At 35.2% G+C, this 21,258-nt stretch overlaps 1 long non-coding RNA gene across 1 annotated transcript in view; it reads left to right on the forward strand.

Moving 5' to 3' along the window:
* Window positions 1–7,307: 7,307 nt before the first annotated feature.
* The window catches only part of LOC112656043 (uncharacterized), a 106,841-nt gene continuing 92,890 nt past the window's right edge, over window positions 7,308–21,258 (forward strand). Inside the window, exons 1-2 of the long non-coding RNA XR_007404842.1 lie at window positions 7,308–8,134; window positions 19,340–19,432. This is a non-coding gene — a long non-coding RNA (uncharacterized LOC112656043). The remainder of the gene's footprint in view (window positions 8,135–19,339; window positions 19,433–21,258) is intronic.

Below are 21,258 nucleotides of genomic sequence, written 5' to 3' on the forward strand. Positions count from 1 at the left end.
GATATCTGAGAAGCATTTTTGGCTCTTCTATATATGGATAATATTTGATAAGGTCTCCTTTTATTTGATCCAAACCCTCTGAATTTAACAAACAAGAAAAAAATGATATGGTAGTTTGGAGATTATAAATTTCTCTGAGGAACATAAGAAAGAAGATAATTTTTGTTGAATACTGAATTTATCTATAGAAACAAATGCCTTTTTTTCCATGAGTGGATTGATCTTTTAAACCTTTTGATTAAATGGTAACAATGGTAAGATTAGGAATTCAGAGGCACAAAATTGAGGTTTGAAGTTTGATGTAGAAGATATATAAATACATATAATATATATGTCCAGATTCTAAGCTCTATGAAATGGATCATGTTTTTTCACTATTGTTTCCCTAGTGATTAGAAGAGTTCTGGGTACAAAATAGGTGTCAAAATTATTTTTTGAATGAATGAATAATCTACAAATAAAATAGGGATATTTAAAAAAATAACAAATCAATACTAATTCTAGGTCCTTTGGTCCTCTTATGAACCATCTTTATAACCCTTACATTGTCTAATCTTATATAACCAGGTAGCACCTACTCAAGTAGGTAAATTGACATTTTTGCCATTTTAAGGCACTAGTAATAACTCTTCCAACTCTTCCATTTCTTCTTATTTTATTTAATGTCTTTCTTCCCTTTGGGCAAGTTTCATTTAACTTAGGGGAGAAGGCCTAAAAAAAATTCCTATCAGGACCTAAATACTAGCTTCCAATTTGGACATCATTTGATTATAGATTTACTAAAAAAAATCCTTTCAAATACCTTGTCAGGTTTTAGCCACTACAAAAAATAAATATTCATAGAAGCATTGAATGACTTTATAGACAAAAGAAGCGTTCCCTAAGAGGGTGAGAATGATACTATTTCTCTGAGATTCAGAGTCACTTCCAAAGATACCTCCCTCCCAAAAAAGACTTCAGACAAACTCCCTGAGAGCTGGCAACTGACAGTAGGATAAACGGACTACTACCCACATTTCTTTCTAGTTCTATCTAGTCACAAATGAAATGCAACCCACGTTTCTGTCTGGCCATAATTTTGGGGCCCTCAACCTGATGGTTGAGCTGCCTGCCTTTGCAAGAACCAACAACTTGCATGCCCCAGGCAGGCAGAAAGCCAAGTCAAATTCTCAGAACACACAATGAGATGAACAAGAAGGCAATAGCTATCCCTAAGAGAATAAGGATCCATAACCAATAAGCACCCCAAAACCAAATTCATAAGAATCTGGCTTTGAAAAAGGTATGAGTATCATGAAATTTACCTTCCTTTCTTGACTAGGCATTGCATAAATCTGAGAGAACTAAGTCGGTAAGAATTCTTACCCTACACTAGATTCTTCCAGGATCCCATCTGCAGACACTGGAACAAGCGGGGTTCAAAGTAGAACATATAACTTTGGTATTTGCCAGAATTTGGCCAGATTTTACATTAATCTTACTATCCCTTTGGCTGTTTAAGGGAAAAACTAGTAACAGTTTACTGGTGAATCCCTTGAGATCTCATCAATTCTGGAAAGGACTCTTAATGGAGTGTAGTTATGGGGCATTCAAGTCAGTGTGGATGAATTTTCATAAAACCTTCAAGGACACTATTTTTTTTCCAAGTGTCCCAGTTGACTGCAAGTGAGACACTGATTTCTGGTCCATCAGTGTTCTGATGATGAATACCTAGGAGGGTAAAACAAGGGAGTCCCAGAGGTTGCTTTAGCTTTATGGCCTTGGAGCTATTATAGTTGTCAGACCATATTAACTTAGTATACTTGTTTATGATCTTCTCGTCTCTTCAAAGTGGAAAGGTGATTCAGATAGAGGATTAATAGACTGTGAGTACTCAGGTAAAAAGGATAAAGGGGAGTAGCAGGAGTCACATTGGTCTTATAAGGATAAATTTAGGTACCTCTTGTGTATTTAATTTTTCCTTAGTTTTATGCAATTAATCTTTCCATTAAGCTATTTTGGCATCGTGGAGACTTTTGGGAGTTTCTGCATGCCAATTAAAATAGATATCCCATTCTGTTTGTTTGACTTGGGAAATTTTGCTTTTAAATGAACCTCTCAAATGAAGGATTTTATCTAATTGGAACATTCCCTGTAGTTTCCATTGTAATTCTACATTGTCTTAGTAAGATTTTACCATTTTTGTAGATGTCCACAGCTTCTGGGACTATAGTTCTTAAACATAAAATAAGCAGAGGCATGCTCAGTTCTTTGAAACTTCAGGATCCTATTTCTTCAGCTAAATCTCCTTGGAGCCAAATTAACACCTAAGGGTGATGTGCTGTTGGCTTGGGGATTTTATGGTGTTTTACAGTGTACGTCATTGCATGGAAATTTTCTCAAGATTGGCAGGTGACCTAGTGCCAATCTAACTCATTCCATGACCAATTTATCCTACCATGGGAGTCTTTCAATTAAGGAGAGAGCACTATAACAGCTTTTAAATACTTGACATGACCAGCGTTTTGAAGCTTTAGCTTCCAAGATCATTAGCAGTAGATCTGCTACAACTTTCACTTGAATATTTCTTTATAGTGATAGGTGCCCAATGGATTTTAATAGTCCAACTTGTGCCTATTAAAGTTTTAATTTTAATGGTCAAACCAGTCCAAAACTGTTGTCTTCATCTATTTCTCCAATTTCCCCAGATTTTTATGCTGTTTATTTATTTTTTAATATTTTTACTTATTTATTCATGAGAGATACACAGGGAGAGGTAGAGATACAGGCAGAAGGAGAAGCAGGCCCCATGTGGGGAGCCTAATGCAGGACTTGATCCCAGGACCCCTGGATCATGACCTCAGCCAAAGGCGGATGCTCAACCACTGAGCCACCCAGGTGCCCCTTTGCTGTTTATTTAGCTCAAGGCATTGTGAGTCCCCCAATGGCTGCCACCCCTTATATATACATATGCTTTTTAAGTAAAGTTTGGGTCAGAGAGCTGCACACAATGGGGTGGAGCTCAAATCTGACAGTGACTTACCCATGGCCTTGGTAAAAACTAGATGAAGAGTGAGTTCAAAGGGTCCCATGAATGCCTGGTCTGTGCAACTGGTTCTTCAAAGCCATTAGCACTCAGCTTCAAGATCCCATTTCTTGTCACCAAGAACTGTTAAAAGTGATTAAAGACAACAATTTAGGTCACATGAATACACTTTATTAACACTTCATGAAGTGGACAGTCTTCTTTTGGATAACTGCAAAATGGAGGATAAAGAAGAGAAAAAGAATAAAGAAGAGAAAAAAATAAAGTAACTGATTGGCTGAGGTCACACAGTATATCTTGTTTGGGATGAGAAGCCCCAGAGCACGCTTGGTGTTTGAGGATTGGTGCCCTGGATATATTGTGTTTCTGGTCAAGAAAAGCATTTACAAGAACATAGAATGTTTTTCACTTTGCTGACATGGCAACCTAGGCAATAGTAGTGGCTCCATGTTGAATCCAGAAAGCTATTTCAACAAAGGCAAGGAAATGAAATAAAAATTATTAGTGTTGGAATCAGGAAATAAAAATGGTCAATATTTATAGGCAACAATATTGTATACAAGGAAAATTCAAAGAAATTTCTACATGTTACTTCCCCCAATATATACATATGTATGTTAATATATTATCATGAAATAAAATACATCAAATATATTGCCTAATAAAAGATACAGAAGACATTTAAAATAAAAGTTTTAAACATTATTGAGAGAAATTTTAAAAGGAATCTAAATTTATAAAAGGATAGTTCATATTTATGCATTGGAAATCTCATTATCATAATATATAAATTCTCCCCCATTGATCTATAATTCAATACTATCCTAATCAAAATCCAGGATTTATGTTGTGGGGGAATTAATAATGATTATATAAAATTTATAAAAAAACAAAACAGCAAAAGCCAAATATAGCTACGTCCAACACAATTGGATAAATTATACTTTGAAATATCAAGGTATACTTGTAAGTTATAATAATTAGTTAAGTGTGTTTTTGGTGCAAAGATAAGCCCATAGAATAATGAGTCACTTAGTTCAGGAGATTACCCTATCATATATAGCCACTTGATTTTTGTCAAAAGTGACAGCCAACTACAGTGGGAAAATGAATCTTTCCCAAGAATCAGAAACTTTTTCTGTGAGGTGCTAAATCCTAACATTTAAGGTTTTGCAGGCCATGTAGACTCTACTGCAACTATTCAATTCCACCTAAAAGCATTAAAAGATGAGATGTCAACAAATGGTCACAGTTATGCTCCAAAGAAACCGCATAAATGAACTCTGAAATCGAATCATACAATTTTCATGTCACAATATGTTACCTTTTTTATTTATTCTAACTACTTAAACATGTAAAAGTTTTTTCTTAAGTCATATGTCATACAAAAGCAGATTTGCTTAGTGGTCATGTCTTTTTGGACTACTAGTGTTTCATGTACTAGTGTACATGATCAGTTGAATATTGACATGAGAAAGATATCATTACCCCTACTTGACAAGATACACACAAAAAAATCACTTTCAAAAGTACTGTGGGCCCAAACATGAAACAGAAAGTTTTATAGATTCTCTAAGATAACACAGTAGAATATTCTCAGTAGCTTGAGGTAAACAAATCTCTTCTTTAAAATGTTGTTTTGGAAACAACAGTCTTGGCACTCAGAATGTAATTCTTAGAGAATTGGTGATGATTTTCAGGCCTTTTTAATGAAAAGACTTAAAGGGTCTTTTTTTTTTTTTTTTAATTGTTGTTGTTGCTGTTTTCTAAACAAATGTAACCATAACCTTACAGAAGGGACTTATCACTTGGACTTATCACTTCCAAATGATTTGATGAATAGTCTTTTATTCAACGATACCAATCAATAATTATGACAAAGGTAATATAAATTTAATAATTCAAATTACCCCATGAGGGCAGCCCGGGTGGCTCAGCGGTTTAGCACCACCTTCAGCCCAAGGCCTGATCCTGGAGACCCGGGATCAAGTCCAGTGTCAGGCTCCCATGCTTCTCCCTCTGCCTGTGTCTCTGCCTCTCTCTCTCTCTCTCTCTCTCTCATGAATAAATAAATAAAAATCTTAAAAAAAATTACCCCATGAAATTCTTAGTAAGTATTCTGTTTGTGTATTTATTTGTTCATGGTAACAATACACAAGAATTATCAAGGTCAGAGGAGTGGGTGGAAGATGCCAAGTCCCATAGCCTAACTGGTTTATTTTCCAGATTCATATGGTAAAGATCAAATATATTAAGCAGGATGGGCAGCCCAGGTGGCTCAGCAGTTTAGTTCCAACTTCAGCCCAGGGCATGATCCTGGAGACCCAGGATCGAGTCCCACGTCAGGATCCCTGCATGGAGCCTTCTTCTCCCTCTGCCTGTCTCTGCCTCTCTCTCTCCCTCTCTGTGTCTCTCATGAATAAATAAATACAATCTTTAAAAAATATATATTAAGCAGGACATAATTTAGGGCATAAGTGACTGGGGGAATCGATGGCATGGATGCTTACATGACTACCATATAAAATTCTCCCTTTTGTATATTGAATGGAATACCTATGTTGAGGCTGTTCATTCTGAAAAGTCATCATGCAGTCTCAGCTGAAATATTGGTAGTCAAAGCTTAGGTAGGTTATCCTATAGAAGGCAGCTTGAAATTCACAGGTGTGAACCAAAACAAAACTATTAGAGGAGCATCATGTTCATCCTAGTAAAATGGCAAAATACCAAGTCTGAAGGCCTGGACATAAATGGCTTAAAGGGGTAATGAGTATTTTTGACCTTTGACTTAGCTTTCTGGTTATGTAATAGTTATGTTTATATATTTATGGCCTAGCTTTATGTTTATGTGTCTGCAAAAAATACCTAGAAGTTGACAAGGGTGAAGCATCTTTTTTTTTTTTTTTTTAACATTTTTTAAGTCAGAACCAGAGCATGGCATAAAATATAGGTGAACCTCATTATTAGCAGATCTAATACTTGCAAATCTGCCTGCTTACTATAATCTCTCTGAAACCCATGATTCGTTCTTAGTGCATTTTTAGTCATTTGTGGACATATTCATTATTGAAAAATTTGAGTCACCTGATGCTGTATTCCCAGGTAGGGAAAACAAGCTGATCCTCTGCCTTCTTAGTCAATCAGGGTTTAAATTAGGAAATAAATTGAACATTGAACATGTAAGAGCATTCTGATAGGATACCTATTGATTTTATCCATTTTTTAAAAACTTTTTTTTTCTTTTTAAATTCAGCATTCTTGCTTCTTTTTTTTTTATTTTTATTTATTTATGATAGTCACAGAGAGAGAGAGAGAGAGAGAGGCAGAGACACAGGCAGAGGGAGAAGCAGGCTCCATGCACCGGGAGCCCGATGTGGGATTCGATCCCGGGTCTCCAGGATCGCGCCCTGGGCCAAAGGCAGGCGCCAAACCGCTGCGCCACCCAGGGATCCCCTAAAAACTTCTTTTTACCTGTAGAAAAGCAGCAAATTGGTACCAGAGACACTATTGAATAACATCCTAATTCTTTCATTTAAAAAAAAAATCATTAAATACAACCATCTTAAAGGTCCTCTGAAATTGCACTCTTCTCATAGATGTAGAAATTAGGTGTCAGAGAATAATGTCTTAACCAGTCATAGAGCAGTACAAATGGATAAAAGACCCCAAGCTCATGTTTTTTTTTCCATGTTTTTTTTCTCCTTCCAAATAGAATAAGCTTTCTTTTCCTCCCACTTTATGTGTATTTTGAAAACAGACTAATTATAATAATAATTGCTATATACAGCAGTTATCTTGTTGCAGGCACTAACTGAAGTTGGAAATATTAACTAATTTTATATTGTTAACAACCCTATCATTAAGTACATTTCCCAGAGAAGTTAAATATCTCACCCGAAGTCACAGAGCTTATAAATAACAGAACCTAGACGTGAACAGGACCTCTGAGTGACCCTTTCTTACTTACTGGAAATAAGTTTGTGTATACATATATATATATATATATATATATATATATATATATATATTTTTTTTTTTTTTTTTTCCTTTAGGACACATACATTTAACATTTACATTTCAGTGTCAACGGTTTTTTATTATGTGTCTGGAAACTTCTGAAGTGAAAGGATTGTTTATTTTCCCAATTTTTCTGTCAAAAAAAAAAATAACAGGCTGAAAGAGAGATTTTTGTTTTATTTTGAATCTTCTCTTTGACGACCTTTACGGATGGTCACAGACCCTCGGCTGAGCTCTGAGGCGGAGGGTCCCAGCGGCACCTACTCCATTTGCCTGATCTCATCCCCCTGCTGCTGAGGGACAACATGAGGAGACTCTGCCAGTTCACACCTTGGCCTCCAAAAAGGTGGGCTGAGAGAGACGAAGGAAAGAAACAGACCATTCTAGACTAGTCGGTGGCGGGAACGAGCACGGGAACTTACTTCGATGGCTTGTCTTTGCTGAGTAGGTCTTCTGAGCACCTTCCAGAATCCCAAAGGTCTATATAGAGGACCTAAGCCCGGTCGGCCACCTGCGCCTGCCGCGACACTTGGCCCTTCAAAGTGCTTTCCCGGTGGGGACACTAGGGGGCGGGGCCTATAGGCCAAGGCCCGGGCGAGGGGGAGGGGCAGTGGGGAGCTCCAAATCGCCCGGATGGAGCTTTACCCCGCCAACAGCCGCGTGTTCCTCAGGCCTCCTTCCAACGAGTCCCGTGGAGCCGTGACTGAAAGCACGGTCACGTCTGGAGTGGAGCCAAAGCAGAGCCGGCCTTCCCGGCAGCCTGAGGCAGCTAAGTAGGGCCGGGCCTGACGCGCTCCACGCAGGACTTCCCGTGTCCCTCTTGTCCCGGTGGACGGTGAGACCCAGTCAGGTCTCCTCACAGACGAGTCAGCGGGAGAAGGCGGGCTGCCGCCGCGAAGACCGAAAGCGCAGGCGGACGGGCTGAGGGCCGAGGCCTGGAAGGGAGCCGCGGCGGCGGCCCTTCCTGCTCGCGGCCCTGTCAGCCGCCCTCGCTGCCGCGCTGCCTCCGGGCCGAGGCGCCGCCTGGGTCAGTTTCCCGGCGTTTCTCCCCAAGGCGCTTTGCAGAGTTTCGGCGCCCTCCCGGATCTTGGGGTAGGTGGCTTTCGTCCTTAATCGCTCTCAGGTCAATTACACACAAAGAAATGTGGGCAGATTGGGAATTGATTAAAAGCTTATCAAAGAAGACCTGTTTTAACAACCACAAAGGACTCAGGATTAAATAGACTGAGGTTGGAATTCCGACTTCAACAGTTGATGCTTTTAAGTATACTTCAGATGTATACTCCCATGTCTTGCTGACCTTTCCGTGAAGGGAAGATAATACATATTTATCTCGAACGTATGATTGAGGGAGAAAGAAATGATACAAAAAAATTCTGACCCATAAAAGTTTTTATTTTATTTTAAAGATTTTATTTATGCATCAGACACACACACAGAGAGAGAGAGAGAGAGGCAGAGACACAGGCAGAGGGAGAAGCAGGCTCCATGCAGGGAGCCCAATGTGGGACTCAATCCTGGGGCTCCAGGATCACACCCTGGGCAGGCACTAAACCGCTGAGCCATCCAGGGATCCCCCATAAAAAATTTTAAAATAAAAAATAAAAACTAGCATTCCTCAGGGTTCTGAAAAAAAAAAAAAAATATATATATATATATAGTCCTGCATAGGTTAACTTAATTCCAGAGACTCAGGCACTGAGAGAATTATGCTTTAGAAAGACCTCTGATTTAGTGTGTGTACTTTAACACTTTAAATCGTTTGCTGTTTTCTTTATCCTCATTTTAGTCCTAACTACGGTAATTGAACTGCATTATGCCATGTTAAAAATGAATTTAAATTTGTTCCCAGTGCCTTACAAGCATAAAATAATATTCTATGTTTTCTAAATTATTCTAAATAACTACTTCAAGAATGTGTTTTCCCTTTCATGTTTTGTGGTTTTAAAAATAGGTGAAAGCAAACTTCAATTCAGCACATTCAGGATAATTGAAAGTAACAAGCCCGTTTAATCAATTTTTACCAGAAAGAGTGTAATGCATAGAAATAAAAATCAAACATGACTATTTACCTAGTGATATAAGGTTAGGTATATTATATTTTTGTTAAATGTAAATATGCAAGTAAACAGAACTACTATTACGTGTTATGCTTCTGAGAGTCCCGGCTGAAATCAATAGAAACATTATGAAAGTGTAAGTTAATTAAGATTATAAATTACCTTTCTGCAAAATTGAATTTTTTTTTCTATAATTACTCCCTCAAGTGTTTCTTTTCACTTTTATCTTGAAGGTGAGTTTACATTTTACAATAAGCAAAAATGGTAAAAAAAAAAAAATCCATTTCTGGAGGGGAATAAATTAGAGTTTGATATGTGTGTTTGTGAATGTGAGACAGAAAGAGAGGTGAGGATACACATACGTATGCAATTTACCTATTACATTATGATAGAAGTTCATTGCTTTGGGGCACCTACGTGGCTCAGTCCATTAAGGGTCAGCCTTTGTCCCAGTATCCTGGAATTGAACCCTACATTAGACTCCTTGCTCAATGGGAGCCTGATTCACCCTCTGCCTGCTGCTCCCCATGATTACACACTCTCTCTCAAATAAATAAAATCTTTTAAAAATGCATTGCTAAAATGTCTTTATTGTCTTATTAAATGAGGAAATGCCAGAATAAATATATTGGATATCCCTCCTACTAAAATATTGTCAGAAATGTTAGAATAAAATAAAATGAAATTCCTCTTTAAAATGTATGTAAGTGTAACATACATGCGGTAAATTACATGCATTGTATGTGGATACAAACTTGCTTTCACCACATAAATTAATAGACAATATAATTTATGCCTCAGAGCTCTTGTCATGTGTCAGTCATTGTCTAAAGTATCTTTTCCAAGGTAAGTACTGTCTTCACTTTTTAAAATATATTGCTAATTTTGCCTGGTTTTATAATTTATGTAATAAGTGAACCATAAAATATATATGAGTTTACGTTGGTTTTTTAAATTCATTATTGTTTGTGAGATCATTTATTACCGTTCCTGGTAGCTGAATCTCTTATTTACATTGTTGGATAGTATTTTTACAATCAATAAACTATATTTTTCTGTTTATATATAGTGAGAATTTGGATTTGTTTTAGTTTGGGACAATTGCATAAATTTGGTATGTATGTGTGTGAAACTCAGGTATACACTCAGGGTGGAAGTGCTCACCGTTAGTGTATGTTGAGCTTTAGTAGATGTGGAGAAAATATTTTCTGATGAATTTTTAACATTTTCCATTCTCAAAAGTACTATATAAGAGTTCTGGTTGCCTCATTTCTTTGTCAACATTTGGTATTCTTGGGCTTTATATTTTAGTTTTGGGCTTTATATTTTAGCCATGCAGAGCTGTAGTTGTGGTTGTTTTACATTTATTTGGCATTTCTATAATGAGCAATATCATTTAGCATCTTTCCATAAATAACTTTATTGCTTATTTGTATATCTTTTCCCCCCATTGGCTGTTTAAATATTTTGACCATTTATATAATGGGTTGGGTGATTGTTTTTTAATTTTTTACCCATTTATGAGTTCTTTATACTGGATATGAAAAACAACCCTTATTAGTTGTATGTTTTAAATATCATTATTCATTCTGTGACTTATTTTCTAACTCAAAGATTCCTTTTAATAAGAAGTTCCCAATATGAATGATATCCAATTGGTAAATCTTCTCCTTTAGGATTGTTGGGTTTGATTACCTGTTATAAAAACTTTTGCTTTCTCTATCCAAGGTGTGTGTGTGTGTGTGTCTATGTGTGCGTATAAAAAACATCTAAAAATTTATGTATGGTTTTATGTCTAATATCACACTTCATCTGGAGTTAATATTTCTGAATGCTGTTAGGTATTTGTTTCATTTTATATGTATGGATATACAATCAACCCAGTGCATTTGGAGAAGTCTTCTTCATGTGAGAATCTTTATAATAAAAGTCAGTATAGTAGACTGAATGATAGTCTTCCAAACAGTAATTATGCCCAAATCTCAGGAACCTGTGAATATTAATTTATATGAGAAAAAAAAGACCGAGGAGATAATTAAATTAATAACTTTGAGGTGAATAAATTATCCTGGATTATCTGAGTAATTACATCCTTAGAAGAGCAAGACAATAGAAGGTTGGATCAGCATAATCAGAAGAATAGGAAGAGATAAGTGACACAGAGACAGAGATTGGAGTGATGTGACTATAGGCAAGGTATTGCCTACAGCCACCAGAGCAGGAAGATTCTACCCTATAGGCTCAGTAGGGACCATGGCCCTGCTGATACACACTGATTTCAGCACAGTAGTATAGATTTTGGAAGTTTATCCTCAGGAGGTATGAGACAATAAATTGCTGTCAGAGTTAAGCCACAAAGATTGTGATAATTTGCTGTAGCTGCCATAGGAACTAATATAGTAATCAACTTCTATCATTTTTTTCTTAATATTTAAGATTATCTTGGGATATTTAAATTCTGTAGCTATTCTGTTTCATAACTCTGGGACTTGTTTGTCTGTATGGCTGACTTCAGAAGCCCTACCTCATAGATCCTGTGTTTTATTTAATCTAGAAAATCCTTAGCTAGCAATATTGCTAAAGGTGTTATAGAAACATGATTTTTCCTTTCTAGCAAATATCATTAATCTGTTCACTCAAAGGAGGTATAATTGACAAGATGATTATACCCAATTTCCTTGCATCATCACCTATTAAAAAAAATTAAAAAATAGACTCTAAGCCAGTTACTTAAAATCTTCTTTCTCTACTTTCGATTCCAGATTTATAAATTTTTGTAAATCAGCGTTGATTTTGTTAAGATATTTTTCTACATATCTTAAGATTATAATTTTTCTTTTGGTTATTGTGCTTAACTGTTCTTTCAAATATTAAACTAACCTGACATTCTTGAAAAAATATAATATGCTTGTGAATATTTTCGTATTTATGTACTTAAGATTTTAATGAGTGAAATTACCAGTTTTTATTTCAAATATTTATTTTGTCCCCTTCTTTTTTTATTATGATAAGCAGGTCTTAGTTTATAAAGCTTTGCAATGACCAACATCCGTCTGCCTTTGTTACTAATTTTTATTTTATGTTTGCTTTTAATTCTGTACATTTCTGCTTTCATATTGAATATCATAAAACTTTGTTATGCTTATACTGTGACTAAGCAAAAGGACTTACTGATATATACCTGAAGGGGTTGGAATTCTTGCTTATCTGCACCATGAAACACGTAAAGTCCATTTTCCATCTGCTTTAATTGAATTTATTTTATTTTGGTGAGAACTTTTAACACAATGTCTATTTTCTCACCAAAATTTTAAGTGTACTATACAATACTGTTACCTATAGGTATGATATTGTGCAGTAGGTCTCTAGAACTTACTCATCTTGCATAACTAAAACTGTAGACTCATTGAATAGCAACTTCTCATTTCTGCCTCACCTTAGCTCCTAGTAACCACCATTCTATTTCTGCTTCTATTAATTTGACTCTTATTATATGAATGCCTCATATAAGTGCAATATTTGGCTTATTTCACTTAGCATAATGTCATTTAGGTTCATGTATGTTGTTGCATATGTCTGGATTTTTTTAAGGCTGATAAAAAATATTCAGAATAGTGTTTACTTATGGTAGGAAAGAGGACTAGTTGTACAGTTTAGAAGGAAAACAGAAGTAGAATTCTATTTCTTAAGCTGGGTGAATGGTACATCGTTTTATAATTCTATATGCCATATATATTCCTTATTAGAGTATACAAATCAATATAATACATAGCTTATAATGAAAATTACAAAATAAATGATAGAAATCACTGACTTGATTATTTTAAGATACATGGAACAAATCTCCCACCTGAGAGTGGTAATAAAAAACCAACCAAACAAAAACTAGAAAATGTTTGATTAGAGTTATCTTAGAATTGCACAAGATGAGAAGATATTTGCAAATGACATATCAGATAAAGGGCTAGTTTCCAAGATCTATAAAGAACTTATTAAACTCAACACCAAAGAAACAAACAATCCAATCATGAAATGGGCAAAAGACATGAACAGAAATCTCACAGAGGAAGACATAGACATGGCCAACACGCATATGAGAAAATGCTCTGCATCACTTGCCATCAGGGAAATACAAAGCAAAACCACAATGAGATACCACCTCACACCAGTGAAAATGGGGAAAATTAACAAGGCAGGAAACCACAAATGTTGGAGAGGATGCGGAGAAAAGGGAACCCTCATACACTGTTGGTGGGAATGTGAACTGGTGCAGCCACTCTGGAAAACTGTGTGGAGGTTCCTCAAAGAGTTAAAAATAGACCTGCCCTACGACCCAGCAATTGCACTGTTGGGGATTTACCCCAAAGATACAAATGCAATGAAACGCCGGGACACCTGCACCCCGATGTTTATAGCAGCAATGGCCACGATAGCCAAACTGTGGAAGGAGCCTCGGTGTCCAATGAAAGATGAATGGATAAAGAAGATGTGGTTTATGTATACAATGGAATATTACTCAGCTATTAGAAACGACAAATACCCACCATTTGCTTCAATACCCTCCAGATGGAACTGGAGGGTATTATGCTGAGTGAAGTAAGTCAGTCGGAGAAGGACAAACATTATATGTTCTCATTCATTTGGGGAATATAAATAATAGTGAAAGGGAATATAAGGGAAGGGAGAAGAAATGTGTGGGAAATATCAGAAAGGGAGACAGAACGTAAAGACTGCTAACTCTGGGAAACGAACTAGGGGTGGTAGAAGGGGAGGAGGGCGGGGGGTGGGAGTGAATGGGTGACGGGCACTGGGGGTTATTCTGTATGTTAGTAAATTGAACACCAATAAAAAATAAATTAAAAAAAAGAATTGCACAAGATTGCACAGTATTAATGGGATAAAATTCAGAAGTTGGAAATACAAACATGCAAGTCAAGAATTTGGGGACAGTCTACACCTGGAAAGCATTATTAACATTAAGTAGCTTAATTTTAAAGAAATAAAATGAAATTATCATGTATGCAACAATAACAACAATAAATGAAGGCAAAGAAAAACTTTTAAAGCTGAGAAAGAAAAAATTATTTTTAAATATAATTGATGATTGACTTGTCATATAAAATACTAATCAGAAGACTATGGAATGCTATCTTCAATGAACCAGCTTAAAATAATTGCTAATTTAGAATTATGTAGCCAGTGAAAATACTGTTTAGTAATAAAGTTATAACAAAAATAATGTTCACACAGTGACAGAGAAATTATAATTGTTTCAATTTGAGACATTATACTTCAATGTTATACATAAGTTATACATTTATACATAATGTTAAACATTTACACAATGTGCATAAATGGAGGAGTTGTGTTTTGCAGTAATGTAAAAACTCTCAAATGTATGATTTTTTATTGTAGTTAGCATCTGATTATTAATTTCCCTCCATAAACTCAAAATCAGTATAGATATAGAGACTGGCAAACTTTGTCGCTTATCATGTACAACAAAATTTAGTGGCCTAAAACAATATGAATCTATTATTTCTTACAATTATGTGGATCAACTGGATGGTTAAAGATAATTTAGCAGGGGAATTTGGCTCTCCATCATGTGATCTCACATTCTGCTTCAGCATAGACGAAACTTGGTTCTACTGAAGTGGCTGTGTTCTTCATAAGGAAGAGTTAGAGAAAATGTGCCAGGCCTCTTGAAGTCTAGGCTCAAGTCAGACACTGTGGCATTCATAGCACATTTGCTCAGGCAAAGCAGGATATTAGGATGGCTTAAATTCAGAGAAGAAAATTACCTGTACCATGTGATAGTACAAAAGGTAATTTTGCCTTGCAAAAGGTTGAGCATGAGGAGGAATGCAATCAGTATACCAGAAATTATTCTTACTTCTGGCATTTTTGGCAAAGTAAAGTGAAAGGCACTGCACAGTGTAGATCTCATATGTATGGAGGCTGAGAAAATTAACGCCATTCCACCTCAAGTTTAGCATTTTTGGCAAAGTAAAATGAAAGGCACTGCACAGTGTAGATCTCATATGTATGGAGGCTGAGAAAATTAACGCCATTCCACCTCAAGTTTAGCATTAGCACAAGTATAGCCATCTCAGGCCCCTGTGAATAAGAGCTGACCTTTACAGGAAAAACCGCAGAACACCCTTGACAGAGAGTCCCATATCAGAATGAGTACAGAGCTTAATGCCCTTGACAGAAAGTCCCATATCAGAATCAAAACAGAGCTCAGAACGCCCTTGACAGAGACAGAAAGTCCCGTATTGGAATGAAAACAGAGCTTAAGAAATTCCTCCACCCCTTCTGAAAATCCCCTAGACCAGTCCATAAAAACCCAGCTGTAACCCCCCTCGGGGTCCAAGTCCCTGCTCCGCTGTGTCGGGTATACTTGAACCCAAGCTCGGCTCCCTGGTGATTTTCTCGGATTCGTAATCTTGGGCACAACAATATGCTCATTTTTTAACAGTAAATATAGCTTTATTATATGATGCAACAGTAGATGCATAGCTTTAAAGGGACCGTTTAAGCCAAGGCAATCACTTTCCTATGTACGAACAATGATCAAAATGAAATTTGAAATTAGAAACACAGTATCATTTACATTACCAGCAGTCACAATGAAATACCTAGTTTTAAATCTAATGACTACATATTATATAACTATGGTAGGTTTCCTTACCCTCTGATTTTCCCTTGGATTCAGCATGTTAAAAACCTCAACAGACTATTAGAAGACAGATGGAGAAATACATCACAGATATATACCCTTCTATGCTCTCTGCATTGCCATCATTCTAGCAATTACTATTTGATTGATGTCACATAGTCACTTGTTTTGGGGGTCAGAAATCTGGTAACACCATTGATTTCCTCTTCAGGCCTATGGGTATAATGGCTTTTTACTGAGGCTACTACCAGAATGTTGCTTCAAATACTTGCTGTCCTTTAAACCTGTACACATCTCTTTAAATTCTGCCTTCATTAAATACTTGTCAAGTAAATCCTTAATTTAAATTAATCATTTTTATTGATAACTGTAATTGATAAACATTTTAAAGCAGTTATTTGAACATTACATTGACATATAAGAAACTTAAAAATCAGTTCATTTAAATCTGAGTACTTTCCTTAAATGTTGGGCTGACCTATGATTTTAATATAAAGACTAAATGTGATTCACTTGTCTTATTTTTCTATGTGTCTTTTTTGTTGTTGTTCTTTTAGGCTTTTTTAAGTAGAATGAAACACAAAATTTGGGGGTGTTTTTACTCCTAGAGAAAAATTGAAAATATTTTAATTTTTTCCTTTGCGAATGTAGGTGTAATTCTTTAGAACAAAAAAGGAAATCAGATATACCACAGACAACATGAAGTCTTGTTTTTATATAGGTCAAGCAGTGACAGAAGGCTAAAACCTGTTAAATTACAGTTAGCATACAATTTAATTCTAAATAGTTGAGGATTTTTCATAGTATTTATTTTCTTACTGAAAATGGCTAACATTGAATTGCTATTTAAAATTTGTGAGATATTCAGATAAAGCCTGAATATTTTGACCTACAATAAACGGATTGGAAGAAAACTTATTTTACAAAGCATCAAAAATTACTTTAGTAAAAAGATATAGCACCAAAAGGAACATAATATGTTTGCAGTTTCTATTTTTGCTCCATTGTGTAAACTTGTAACATTATTAATGCTTAGGCATTAATAGAGAAATTTTCTTTTCTTAGAGAAATTTCTTAGGGAAATTTTCTTTTCTCAATATAATAGTTGTGAAATAATAGAAATGTATTTGGACATACAATGAAAAAAATGTCTCAAAAGAGTAACATCAAAATAATTTGAATAAAATTTTTAGTGCCAATGAAAGTAATGACCAATTAATAAGATATTATTGAGTATAAGCTTGTAAAATTCGTGTTTATCACTGTAGCACCATAAAAGCTACTCCTATTTCCTTCTCATTGTATATGCACATGTTATTTTCATAGCAATTACAGAATATTAGCAACTTAGAGAAGTACAGATCCTAGGAATATCGTTCTTGATCAAATGCAATTAAACAATGTAGAAGTGATGATACTGGATGGATGAAACAAAACTGTAATGAGAACTATTCTACTAAACAATTAAAAGCCTGACTAGAAAAGTATAAAGGCTTATCTTGGAGAAGCTGTGGGAAAATAGGTACTTCCCTGAATTACTTCTGGGGTTGTTACTTGATACAATCCTTAATGAAGGAAATTTGCTAATATGTAGTAGGAAATATATATGTTTACCATTGAAAGTCCCACTTTTAGGACATTATTCTGAAAATACACATCCAACAGTCCATTAACTGATAAGCAGTAGTTACTCATTGGACCATTATTTATGGTTATGAAATATATAAACCTGTATTCCATGCATAATTAATTGAATAAACCATGCTTCTGACAGACAAGTAATTTTAAAAAACATTGACAGTAATCTCTATTAACTGACATTATTTCCATAATGTTTTGCTAACTGAAAATAGAAAGTACAAAAAAGTATGTATAGTAGGGTATAGTTTGTATAAGAAAAATAAAATAACATGTGAATATATCTCCCTATTTTTTCCCCTAAAAGTAGCAGAAAAAGAATAATGCAGAAAGAAATGAGAATGAGTACCTACGGAGGGGTAGATGGATATATTAGGTTATTAATGTTAATATTTTTATTTTCTTTTTTCTTAATGGCTTTTACTTCTTTATAGTTTGGCTGAATCTACTGACAGAAATAGAGTAGGGCTATAGAATAAACATAGGGTTCATATAGCATTACATGGGCAGCCCGGGTGGCTCAAGTTTAGTGCCGCTTTCAGCCTAGGGCGTGATCCGGAGACCAGGAATCGAGTCCCACATTGGGTTCCCTGCATGGAGCCTACTTCTTCCTCTGCCTGTGTCTCTGCGCCGCACTCTCTCTCTCTCTGTCTCTGTGTGTGTGTGTGTGTGTGTCTCATGAGTAAATAAATAAAATATTTTTTTTAAATAGCATTACATGACTGGGCCTTATATAATTTTGAAATAGGACACTGAAATATCTGGGTTAAAAAGTGAAAGGGAAAGGTTTTTGTCTAATCCTCATATAATGACTCTTGATTCAAAATTAGTAATTTGGTGAAATGTGATTCTCTTTGAAGCAATTCAATATTATTTTGCTGTATGTTCAGCAAGTTTTCAGAAACACTTCAAATACTTCATGACTGATTATACACTTACCATTCTATTTTGAGATGTTGATAATCAGGGAAAAGAGAAAAGGTTAAAATTTATCAGTGACAAATACAAAAAAGTGCATAGCTGTAAAACTCTTGTAATAAAAAATATTAAAGTACAACTGTTACTTTGCATATTAATACATCTTAGAAAACATTCTCCTGAAGATGAACAGCAGGAATGTGAGTCTAATCTCAAGATATTCAACTTTTGTATAACTCCAAATGGTGCAAAATACCTAATTTGATAAGAGTCTTAATGAAATGTTATAAAAAGAAATTAACTTTGTAAAGTCAATTTCTTACTTAGAGAAATGCACAAATGTATTATGAGTTTCAGTAGACTGTATTAATATAAGTTTCCTATGTAGCTTTTTCCTTCATAGAGACAGAATGAAAGATTTCTCTTTTAAGGACTTTAAATAATTACTTCAAATCTCCTATTTTTTTTTCTCAAATAGAATTGAGATATGTCCACTAATTAATGTATAATTAGTACTGCCAGAATACCAATTTTACACATATTCTGGATTTTACCTATTTGTTTTCACCTTTCCTGGTACTTCCATCATTGTATTTCATGTTGTTTGTATTATACAGAATGAATGTAAGTGGTACTTCAAACTTGAACATTGAATGAAACTTTTTATTTTTATTTTATTTTATTTTTTTAAATATTTTATTTATTTATTCATGAGACACACACACACACAGAGAGAGAGAGAGGCAGAGACACAGGCAGAGGGAGAAGCAGGCTCCATGTAGGGAGCCCGATGTGGGACTCAAACCCGGGACTCCAGGATCACACCCTGAGCGGAAGGCAGATGCTCAACCACTGAGCCACCCAGGAATCCCCCTGAATGAAACTTTTTAGCATAGATAGCTGGTCTAGATTCTTTAGCCTTAATAGGATTTTTTTTTAAGTAGACTAGGTTAGAGTTTGTATTATTCATATATCTGATTTATCTCTTCTCATCAGGTTATTTAGAGCATCACCCTATAAGTATCTAAGTTGAAAAAAACAATAGCAAAAAAAAAAAAAAAGAAGAAGAAGCAAGTCCTTTTAAATCTGGTCAGTAACTTTTACTTTATTTATGTTTCCACATGATACTCTGAATAAATAACTTAAAATTTTATCTGATTTATTTTTAAATATATGTATTCATACCTTTCAATGATGTATCTAAATTATTCTTGTATTTATTTTTATTCTATGTTATGTAGCTTTAAAGAGATTCAAAAGGTATTGGAGATGTAACGTTATTTTAAGAAACCTATCTTTTATTTTTTTAAAAAGATTGTTTATTTGAAAGAGAATGAAAAAAAGAGAACATGAGCAGGGGGAGGGGCAGAGGGAGAAGCACATTCCACGCTGAGTGGGGAGCCTGATGGGCCTGGATACAGGGCTCCATTCTGGGACCTGAGGACCATGACCTGAGCTGAAGACAGACACGTAACCAACTGAGCCACCCAAGAAAGCTCTCTTAAAAACAGATTGTATTAGTAAGTATAATGACTAGAATTGTGATATTTAGGCATATAGAAGTAAGAAACTAAAGATTATCTCCAACAAAGAAATGAAAATATGCCAAGTAATTCAACAGACCCAAATAGTAGACACAGAGCCAGGAGAAAATTTAACAGGAAATCATATGTCAGTCAGGGCAGTGTTGCACTTATGAAGTGTCATAAAAAAAAAAAAATCCCCTTATTTGGCTGACTACACCTTCTTCCACCCTGAAAATATTTGTTTTCTAAACTCAGACCATTAGGAATTTTGCTATTTGAAATGATATCAGTAGGGTATAATTCCACTTTAAGCTGGAGGATCTAAGTCACTTTGACACAGAGAAGCACTTCAATTTATAACCCAGGTGCAAAGCTTTAGATAAAAGTTTTCTGGATATGCCTTCCCATATTTTTCCTTAACTTTGTAGTTTCCCAAGAAAACACATCTTGGGTTCACTTTGCAATACAGGCCAGATGGTGACTTTCTACACAGGCTTTGCTGTGAGTCCTGCCTCATTTAAATTTTATCTAAACTTCACCCTTTCCTAAAAACCAGTTATTATATTTTCTCCAAATTTTTGTGAAGTAACTCTTGGTTCATCTGGTTTGAAATCTCCCACTTTGAAATAGACCAATATACTTTACATTTTTAGGCTAAAAATTTGTTCCTGATAGTTTTAGTTTAATCAGGCTAGGACAGAAGTAAGCTATTAATAAAAATGGGCAAAAGAGCTTTTGGTAGCTTCCAATGTGATAAACCTTAGGTGAGTGACATAGTAGAGAAATACTAATAAGAATGCATAACACTAGTAATTTAGAAATTTGAAATATTTTAATTAAATGAGAAAATCTATTTTTGGCCTTGAATAAAATGGCATTTATAATATAGATCAGGAAATATGAAGTGATATGAATTAGAAATGGGAATATAGGATAACCTAGTATAAAATTTTGTACTCTGTGAAACTTTCACAAAACAAGTATATTCTGGTTAATACCCAGTGTGTTTATATAACTTAAGAATAGTGCATTGTATATATATATATATATATACACACACACACACATATATATATACACATCTTACAAGTTATATTCTATGTATCAAGCTTGTTGTCTTTTTCTTGCTTGTCTTTTATATTGTTTCATATAACATATATATTTTAGAACTAAAAGATGATAAATGAAGCTTCCCAAAGTATGTTTTTGTTAGTAGTTTCTTTTTTAAAAAAATATTTATTTATTATGAGAGACACAGAGAAAGAGGTAGAGACATAGGCAGAGGGAGAAGTAGGTTCCATCCAGGGAGCCTGATGTGGGTCTTGATCCCAGTACTCCAGGATCATGCCCTGGGCCAAAGGCAGATGCTCAACTGCTGAGCCACCCAGG

Source organism: Canis lupus, chromosome 22, assembly GCF_003254725.2.
Source record: "Canis lupus dingo isolate Sandy chromosome 22, ASM325472v2, whole genome shotgun sequence".
Classification (NCBI taxonomy): Eukaryota; Metazoa; Chordata; class Mammalia; order Carnivora; family Canidae; genus Canis; species Canis lupus.